The 10,014-nt window shown below is 35.1% G+C and overlaps 1 pseudogene; it reads right to left on the minus strand.

Annotated features, from left to right (window-relative positions):
* Positions 1 to 3,668: 3,668 nt before the first annotated feature.
* LOC130163167 (polyunsaturated fatty acid lipoxygenase ALOX15B-like) lies at positions 3,669 to 8,914 on the minus strand (annotated as a pseudogene).
* Positions 8,915 to 10,014: the final 1,100 nt, after the last annotated feature.

Raw genomic sequence — 10,014 nt, forward strand, 5'->3', positions numbered from 1 at the left:
TTTTTATGACTTTTTATGCCTTACTATACCATGTCATTTTTATGACTTTTTATGACTTACTATACTATGACTTTTTATGCCTTGCTATACTATGACGTTTTTTGGACTTACTATACTATGTTGTTTTTATGATTTTTTATGTCTTACTTTAATAGGACATTTTTATGACTCTTTATGCCTTACTATACTATGTCGTTTTTATGACTTTTTATGCCTTACTATACTATTAGTTTTTATGCCTTACTATACTATGACCTTTTTTTGCTTTACTATACTATGATGTTTTTATGACTTTTTACGCCTTACTATACTATGTCGTTTTTATGACTTTTTATAACTTACTACACTATGACCTTTTTTTGACTTTTTATGCCTTACTATACTGTGACTTTTTATGCCTTACTATACTATGACTTTTTTCTGACTTTTTGTGCCTTACTATACTATGACGTTTTTATGACTTTTTATGACTTACGATACTATGACTTTTTATGCCTTACTATACTATGAGGTTTTTATGCCTTACTATACTATGACGTTTTTATGACTTTTTATGCCTTACTATACTATGACTTTTTATGCTTTACTATACCATGTCATTTTTATGACTTTTTATGACTTACGATACTATGACTTTTTATGCCTTACAATACTATGTCGTTTTTATGACTTTTTATTCCTTACTATACTATGAGGTTTTTATGACTTTTTATGCCTTACTATACTACGTCGTTTATATGACTTTTTATGCCTTGCTATACTATGCCGTTTTTTTGCCTTACTATACTATGACGTTTTTATGACTTTTTATGCCTTATAATACTATGACTTTTTATGCCTTACTATAATAAGACCTTTTTTTGCCTTACTATACTATGATGTTTTTATGACTTTTTATGCCTTACTATACCATGTCATTTTTATGACTTTTTATGACTTACTGTACTATGACTTTTTATGCCTTACTATACTATGACGTTTTTTGGACTTACTATACTATGTTGTTTTTATGACTTTTTATGTCTTACTATAATAGGACATTTTTATGACTCTTTATGCCTTACTATACTATGTCGTTTTTATGACTTTTTATGCCTTACTATACTATTAGTTTTTATGCCTTGCTATATTATGACCTTTTTTTGCTTTACTATACTATGATGTTTTTCTGACTTTTTACGCCTTACTATACTATGACTTTTTATGCCTTACTATACCATGTCATTTTTATGACTTTTTATGACTTACTATACTATGACCTTTTTTTGACTTTTTATGCCTTACTATACTGTGACTTTTTATGCCTTACTATACTATGTCGTTTTTATGACTTTTTATTCCTTACTATACTATGAGGTTTTTATGACTTTTTATGCCTTACTATACTACGTCGTTTATATGACTTTTTATGCCTTGCTATACTATGCCGTTTTTTTGCCTTACTATACTATGACGTTTTTATGACTTTTTATGCCTTATAATACTATTACTTTTTATGCCTTACTATAATAAGACCTTTTTTTGCCTTACTATACTATGATGTTTTTATGACTTTTTATGACTTACTGTACTATGACTTTTTATGCCTTACTATACTATGACGTTTTTTGGACTTACTATACTATGTTGTTTTTATGACTTTTTATGTCTTACTATAATAGGACATTTTTATGACTCTTTATGCCTTACTATACTATGTCGTTTTTATGATTTTTTATGCCTTACTATACTATTAGTTTTTATGCCTTACTATACTGACCTTTTTTTGCTTTACTATACTATGATGTTTTTATGACTTTTTACACCTTACTATACTATGACTTTTTATGCCTTACTATACCATGTCATTTTTATGACTTTTTATGACTTACTATACTATGACTTTTTTTTGACTTTTTATGCCTTACTATACTGTGACTTTTTATGCCTTACTATACTATGACTTTTTATGCCTTACTATACCATGTCATTTTTATGACTTTTTATGACTTACTATACTATGACTTTTTATGCCTTACTATACTATCACTTTTTATGCCTTACTATATTATGTAATTTTTATAACTTTTTATGACTTACGATACTATGACTTTTTATGCCTTACAATACTATGTCGTTTTTATGACTTTTTATTCCCTACTATACTATGAGGTTTTTATGACTTTTTATGCCTTGCTATACTATGCCGTTTTTTGCCTTCTATACTATGACGTTTTTATGACTTTTTGTGCCTCACTATACTATGACGTTTTTATGACTTTTTATGACTTACGATACTATGACTTTTTATGCCTTACTATACTATGAGGTTTTTATGCCTTACTATACTATGACGTTTTTATGACTTTTTGTTCCTTACTATACTATGAGTTTTTATGCCTTACTATACCATGTCATTTTTATGACTTTTTATGACTTACTATACTATGACTTTTTATGCCTTACTATACTATCACTTTTTATGCCTTACTATATTATGTAATTTTTATAACTTTTTATGACTTACGATACTATGACTTTTTATGCCTTACAATACTATGTCATTTTTATGACTTTTTATTCCTTACTATACTATGAGGTTTTTATGACTTTTTATGCCTTGCTATACTATGCCGTTTTTTGCCTTCTATACTATGACGTTTTTATGACTTTTTATGCCTTATTATACTATGACGTTTTTATGACTTTTTATGCCTTACTATACAATGACTTTTTATGCCTTACTATACTATGTCGTTTTTATGACTTTCATTACTTATTACACTTTGACTTTTTATGCCTTACTATACTATGACTTTTTTCTTATTCTTTGTGCCTTACTATAGTATGACGTTTTTCTGACATTTTATGCCTTACTATTCTATGTCGTTTTCATGATTTTTTTATGCCTTACTATACTATGACTTTTTATACCTTACCATACTATGTTATTTTTATGACTTTTTATGCCTTACTATAACTGCCGTTTTTACGACTTTTCATGCCTTACTATACTGTGACGTTTTTTGACATTTTTATTCCTTTTTATATAATGACGTTTTATACTTAAGTATACTATGATGCTTTATGACTTTTTTATGCCTTACCATTCTATGAGGTTTCATGCTTTATTCTACTGTCATGGTTTTTGACTTTTTTTTCCTATAATGTTTTATTCGCTTTACTTACTATAACATTTTCTTTACATTTTTTATGCCTTACCATACTGTGGAGAGCTCTCATAGAAGAATACAAGGAGGCATAGAATTTATTTCCTTTTAACAAGTTCTTTACCCCAATGCACCATGGGACCAAAGGATATGCAACATATTTAGCATCAGAACTGACTACAGTAAACAAACATTCACTGGAGTCCAACAATCAGCACAGGAGTCTCAGTTGGAGGATCACTGGCAGCTACAACTCAACACATTCTTGGCCACAAAAGCACAGAAAAACCACCTCACACATCCAGAACCAAACATGAATCACATCAAACCTAAACACAGCATTAATAAAACAACCATGAAAACATGAACATTAACACTCCCATAAGTCCTCGCACTTGGAAATATCAGTAGTTATAGCGATAACTCCCTTTGGTCGCTTCATAGCCCCCACTTGAGGGGTCAGTCCTCCTCAACAACCCCACCATCCACCACATAGTCCTTCAAATGACCAGGAGGTCCTCACTGGTGAACTGCCAGTCCGGCACTCGCAGGGTACAGGGCCTGTGGAGAGTCACACTGGTTGGTGCGTGGGGGGCTGCTGTTGCTCCCCTCCCCTGTAGCAGACGGAGCAAGGGGGCAGTATACCCTTGTAATAGATCCAAGTATTTTCATCTTGAAGTAAATACATCACAAATTGCACATTATTTGTACCACGGCTGATCATTTTCTAAAGCATTCCACAGAGTTTTACCTTCCAGGCATTTCTTGCTTTGTTTTCACGTATGGGACTTCCACTGTCTTGTTTTTGGTTTTGATCACTGTACTTAAAATTTCAAGTTCTCCTTGAAAATCAGCTCCTCACAGAAAAGCTCCTGTGGGTACTGGCCAAGAGGGACCTGACAAAATGTAATGTTGTGTTAATAAGACGAAGAACAAGACATGTTTTGCTTTTTTTCTGACGTAAGGTTTCAATAGAAGTGTAATTTCAGAAATATGCAGAGGTCCAATTCCAAGAATAAAGCATGTTAACATTTTCAAGATATGATTAGACAGTATGTTGGCTATGATTTTATTTCACTGAAACTGCTTGAGAATTTATATAGTCTAAACATTAGTGAGATGTAATTTTTTTAATGCAGTTTTGAACTCTTACAAAGTCAGGAGACTGCTTGCTCCTGGCTCAGCCATGCCCTGAACTGTTGTATTTAAGTCAGGGAATGTCTGCAGCATTGTGGCCTTGCTTGCTGTCCCTTTTGTGGAGGACATCGCAAGGATACAGGACTGTTGGGCATCCAGCCACCATAGTCATACTGCAAGTCACTGACAAAGATTACAGATATTAAGAAGCATCATGGATGAAACCATGAGATGGGCATTTTGTAAATATTATTTGTAGTTAAGAGTTAAGTTAAAAAAGTACTCAAGAGTCAATTTAAAATAAGGGTTCCTCACAGTCTTCCTCACAAAGAGATAAACAAAACTACACTGGGTAATAATTTTTTTTCTCATTGATGGACCCTTTACAGTAGATGATAGTGATGCACCTGTGCAGAGCTGACAGCTGAGTGCTGGCCTGGGGAAGTAGAAATCACCATGGTGACAAACTTGCCTGACTCAGCCACAGTGCAAAACCTCTGAGGCATTCCTGAGGACTAAAAAAACATCAGCAAGAATCAATATATTTAGATTGGTGAAGAAGGACGGTTGTGTTTAAAACTGTATTCTGCAGAGTAATGTTAATCAAAAATATGTATTTTCTGAATAATAAACATCAGCTTGTCTATAAGCACAGCTGTGCATGTCTGCGAAAGGAATCCATGCTCAAAAATGTCCTGAATCCACTTCTACAGTTCAGAGTCTTGGCAGACCTCAGCATCAGTCTTGTAGCAACGGCCAAGCATTCCCTTCACAGACCTTTATGAGAAGTAATCCTCTTCTTAAATTAGTATTTTAAACAACAACAGAGGGACAAATTCTAATCAGGTTTTAGACCATTACACAGCAGCGCATTCAGGACCATTGGATATATTGTTAGGCTCTTTCTACAATGTTATATTATTACTTTGACATCCTTCAGGAACACTCATGTCACATAGCAAATGAAACTGGCAATACAGTATGACTTGGCATCTACTCTTGGAGGTGTTCCCTGCTGCAGCAATAGAGCACATCAGCATGAAATACATAGAAACATGAGGGATAACATGCAGGAGGCCTTGTAAACAATCCCGCCAAACAACCACAACATACACTCTGGGCTCTTGGGTGTTGAGGTGAGAGTAAAGTGATGCTTATTAAAAAACGAACCACTGTTTCTGCTGCCAGTTTTAGTTCTTACCATTTTGTACAGGAAGCTTGTTTATTGTGCTGCTTATCACTCCCCTTTTTTCCATTTAGAGACTTTCCAAACATTCGTTTCTTCTGGAAAGGGCAAAGGCAGAGAAACAGTCCCTGCAGAGCTGTCTACCTACTACATTTTAAAACAGCCCACAGAACTTGGCTCAGTTCAGCTCTGTCTTCCTTCAATATGTAAAACAAATCACTCTCTGGGCACTGAAAAGACTTTCTCACACTAGTTATTCCTGACACAGGGGGCAGACATGGACCAAAACAGTACATTAGCATCATTAATAGGTATAGGCGCATAAATATGGCAATTATTAATGTAACAGTAAATTTTCTGTATTCTGACATTACCTTTTTACAAGGGGAAACAAATTACATATGAAGTCAAGTGTAATGTAGTTGTATATTAACCACAGAATTAGGTGGCAAGAACATCTCTGTGAGATTTAGGTTCAGTTACATGTTTGATTCAATTCTGAGCACCTATGAGTAAACACACTCTCATTATCTTATAAAAGAAGATACTAAATTGTGACATAGCTGCATATCACATTGATCTGACGGATGCTTTTGTCTAAAGATGCTTATAAAAAGTGCTTTCAGTGCCTCCTATATACTCAGTGTCCCTACAGCCATAGCTAAGGTGGGGAAAGTGCCTATAGTATCTGCAGATAATACCCCAAAGCTGGAGTACATCATTCCTGTAGTACATGTTTGGCAGAGCCTCCAGTCTACGCTAAGCAATGTCGTCGAGTACACAGACAGAGCTGTAGGTCACTGAGGACAGTGATCTCTTCAGGATAGAAGCTGCAAACCAGTCAAATAAATAAGGGAAACACAGATATAGAAGATCGATATCAACAATTTATTTGACTCGTATCTCATCAGCTGGGAAATGCATTAATATGTTTGTAATATCTGATCTGTGTGAAAACTCCATCCTTTTGATATAAGCAGAAGTGGAGCTGAGTAGTTGATCTGGAGCGTGTGGCAGGTGTGAGGAATGAGGAGCTGAGGGAAATGGCAAATTTAGAGATTATCACAAGTAAAAAAAAAATAGCACCTGTTTGACAAACTGCTATACTATTTATAGGATCACAGTGAGATAAGTCTGAAACATTTTTAGAAAATACTGGGTGATTTAAAGGAATAGTTTGACATGTTGGGAAATACTCTTTGAAATAAAGCTTTGTTGCTGAGATGAATGAACTGTTTCCTCTTGTTTTTAGGCTTTGTGCTAAGCAATAGTAAACTGACTGACTAATTTATATTATAAAGATCAAATGAACTCAAACTGGATAGACAAAACATAATTACTTTACAATACATTTTTCAATAATGTGGTTTGTGTAAGTCAATGGGTTTATCTGCTTCCAAAAAACCTGTAGTACTAGAAACTCTTATGCATGAACCTTGTACAGTGGATGCACCGTGGGCATGTTGTGCAGCAGTAACATGCTGAGATGATGCTCGCTGAAATCTCCACTTCTCACAAAAATGTTTGCCGTCAACCAGTCGTACTCAGAATTGGTAGGAAGAAAGACTGGATTGTCATCTGCTGGAGTGTGTTTCAGCTGCAGAAAGAGACAGCCCATTGATGATTGATTCATTGAACATAATCATTAAAACTGCACTAAGTAAGATGTTTATCCAAAAAATTATGCAACACAGACTAATGTCCTGTCCTCACCACTCCAAGCACTAGTTGATTTTCTATTTTTGCAGTTTCTTAAAATGTATTTTTTTGGACAATAAAAAGCATGAGATGAACTCAAGAAAGAGGCCCAATTTTGTGAGGCGTTGAGCTGCTGTTGGAAGCTCTCGAACTTTTCAGTATTCGTCGAGGAATACATTTTAAAGTTGACAGGCAAATTTGGCATGAAGGACTTCAAAAAGTAGTGTCTCCTCATACAGCCTGACTCACCCCATGTTTAACAGGCTGACTCGGTTCTTCAAGCTTTAAACATTTTCCGTGAGCCCAGTCAAGTCCATTATTATGAATATCTGCCTTTTTTCTATACATTACAATGCCAGGAAAATTAGTAACTTGGTAACAATAAACCTACTATATATATATATATATATATATATATATATATATATATATGTAAGATGTGAGTCAAGCATTTCACTTAACTCATTCAGCTTTGATCCAACTATCACTAGACTCACTCAACAGGTAGGGAACACTGTAAAACTCACCACAAACTATAAAACTGACTGACAGAGTTGTATATTTAAAACAAAATATGGTAAGTAGACTATTCTATAAAGGTCCCTGACAGAATGTTACTGAAGGAGTCCACATGGTGGTGCTATAAAAGTTTAATGTTAAAACATTTCAAATGAGGCCATAAATCCGATGCCCTTTGTCCAATAAACAAACAAACTCAGTCAAACCTGTTTTATGTAATAGTAAATCTGTAAAGTGTCTTCCACTGACATTTATATTGGCTGTATCCTATCACATTAATGTTCAGCTCAAGTGTTGTGTAAGTTTGTCTCACCTGAATATCAATTGGCATCAACTTATCATCAGGTGCTTTGTGGAGCAGGACGAGGGGAGGCATGCAAGTGCTGCTTCCTTCCCATTGATGGCCTTTGGTTTCCCTCCATTCAAACGCTTGGAGTCACACAGGTGTCGAACACCTTTACATTTGACATTTTAGAGCAAATTATAATCTTGTGCATTTTGGTGAGGAATGATAAATGAAGTGTAACAGGCCAGTCACACATTTAATAAGTCAGAATATTGACATCGTCTTTTCTAAAGACAGCTGCTGACAGGATTTGACCTTTAAGAGTGGCGTGGAGTTTCAGTCTTTTGTACCCTGATTTTCTCCATCAATTGAATCTTAAATTACATCAAAGTTGGGGGAAAAAAACATGTTTTGTACATTTGCTTGCTCCAAGACTTCATTGCAGGTTTAATCTTCACTGTCTAAACCACTGCAGTGACATGACTGACAGTAGTTTGAAGTCAGCTTAATCATTAATTTAACTAGTACACTGTCCCAGAAACAAACCTGCATTTCTTTAGTTGAGCAGCTTCCGCCACTGAGAAACTCCATGTCATAGGTTACTGGGAAGTTCTCAGGCAGGGCTGGACATGGTCTGGAAAGAAAGCAGGGTTTTACCACTTGCATGTTAACCTGAATATAGTCTAACTTAGCAAGTGCATATTCTCGAATTACAGAACATTTTCATTTATGATTACATGAGTAAAAAAATTATAGATTTATCAATGTTTCTGTGTATTGTGTCAGAATATCCAATCATGTGCAGTACCTGATGTCTGGTACTACTGTCTGATAAAATATGAGGACCTCACCCGTATATGTAACTATAAACTATAGTCTTGGTGAAAGAGAAGCTGACCTCACAAGGCAGAGAAAGGTTTCTACAGTGAGGTAGTCCATCTTTATACACATCCCAGCAGGGAATAATCGTGCAGACTGGTGAAGGACAGTGATTTCAAATTATAGTATGAGTACAGTATAATATACCATATATTCTTACAAAATCGTAAAGAATCTATAACATTGAGATTAAAATTAGCCATAAATTACAGTAAGTATGGCAGGTTTATGTGTAACTAACTTTTATGATATAAAGCGTTCATGGGTTTGGGTTCTGTGGTGCATAATATTATACATGAATTCCCAGCACTGCTCTCACAGTTCAGCTCCTTCTCTCTACTGTACCTGCCATGATGATAATTACAGATACAGATGATAAAAACAGTGCAAGGTTCTGTAATAGTCCAGTACACTTCCACGAACATGTCCCCTCTCTAAGCAGGTGAACCTCATTGTCAGTGATCCAGTGGTAGATGGAAAAGTTGTAGGTGACTCCCTCCAGGGAACTTTACTTTAACCTTGCAGGGAAATCAAGAGTCTCTGGGAACAGTGAGAGAGGCTTTTTGTCAACCTCAATCAGCACCAGCTTTCCGAGCGAGGTACAGGGCAGGACACAGTAAATGTAGACTAGAAAGAGAAGGTGAGAGAAGCTCTGTGTTTTTTTCTGTCTGCAGATGCACAGCCTGTGGTAGGAGCAATGTGGGCGCAGTTAAAAATTGCAAATAGAATTTTGTTTGGATTAAGTCATTATCTTTGCAGCTGAAGTGGTATTTATGCAGATCAGGGTAGTGAAGTGAAATTCTGGGATTATGCTGCGCTTATTGCAAAGACAAGTGCACAAAGCAATTTTAGAGCCCTTATTTGGCAAAAACACACTGCCCTGCCCTTTGCCTCATTAACTTTGACATTCATTTTTCATTGGTACACATTTTAAAAAAGAGATCAAAATACATGAATCTGACTATGGTCAAGGTTGGATTTTATTAATGGGTGATTACTCAAAGTAATTTCATTCACAAATGCTTTTAGGATGAACAAATAGCCCATCCACATTTACTCCCATCCAAATTTCTATTAAGTGATTCATTAATAAACTAAAACCATAATTCTGAAGCTGGAAAATGAGGAGAGGAAAGTATAAATTTTGAAAAGAACATTAA

This window comes from Seriola aureovittata, chromosome 3, assembly GCF_021018895.1.
Source record: "Seriola aureovittata isolate HTS-2021-v1 ecotype China chromosome 3, ASM2101889v1, whole genome shotgun sequence".
NCBI classification, from domain to species: domain Eukaryota; kingdom Metazoa; phylum Chordata; class Actinopteri; order Carangiformes; family Carangidae; genus Seriola; species Seriola aureovittata.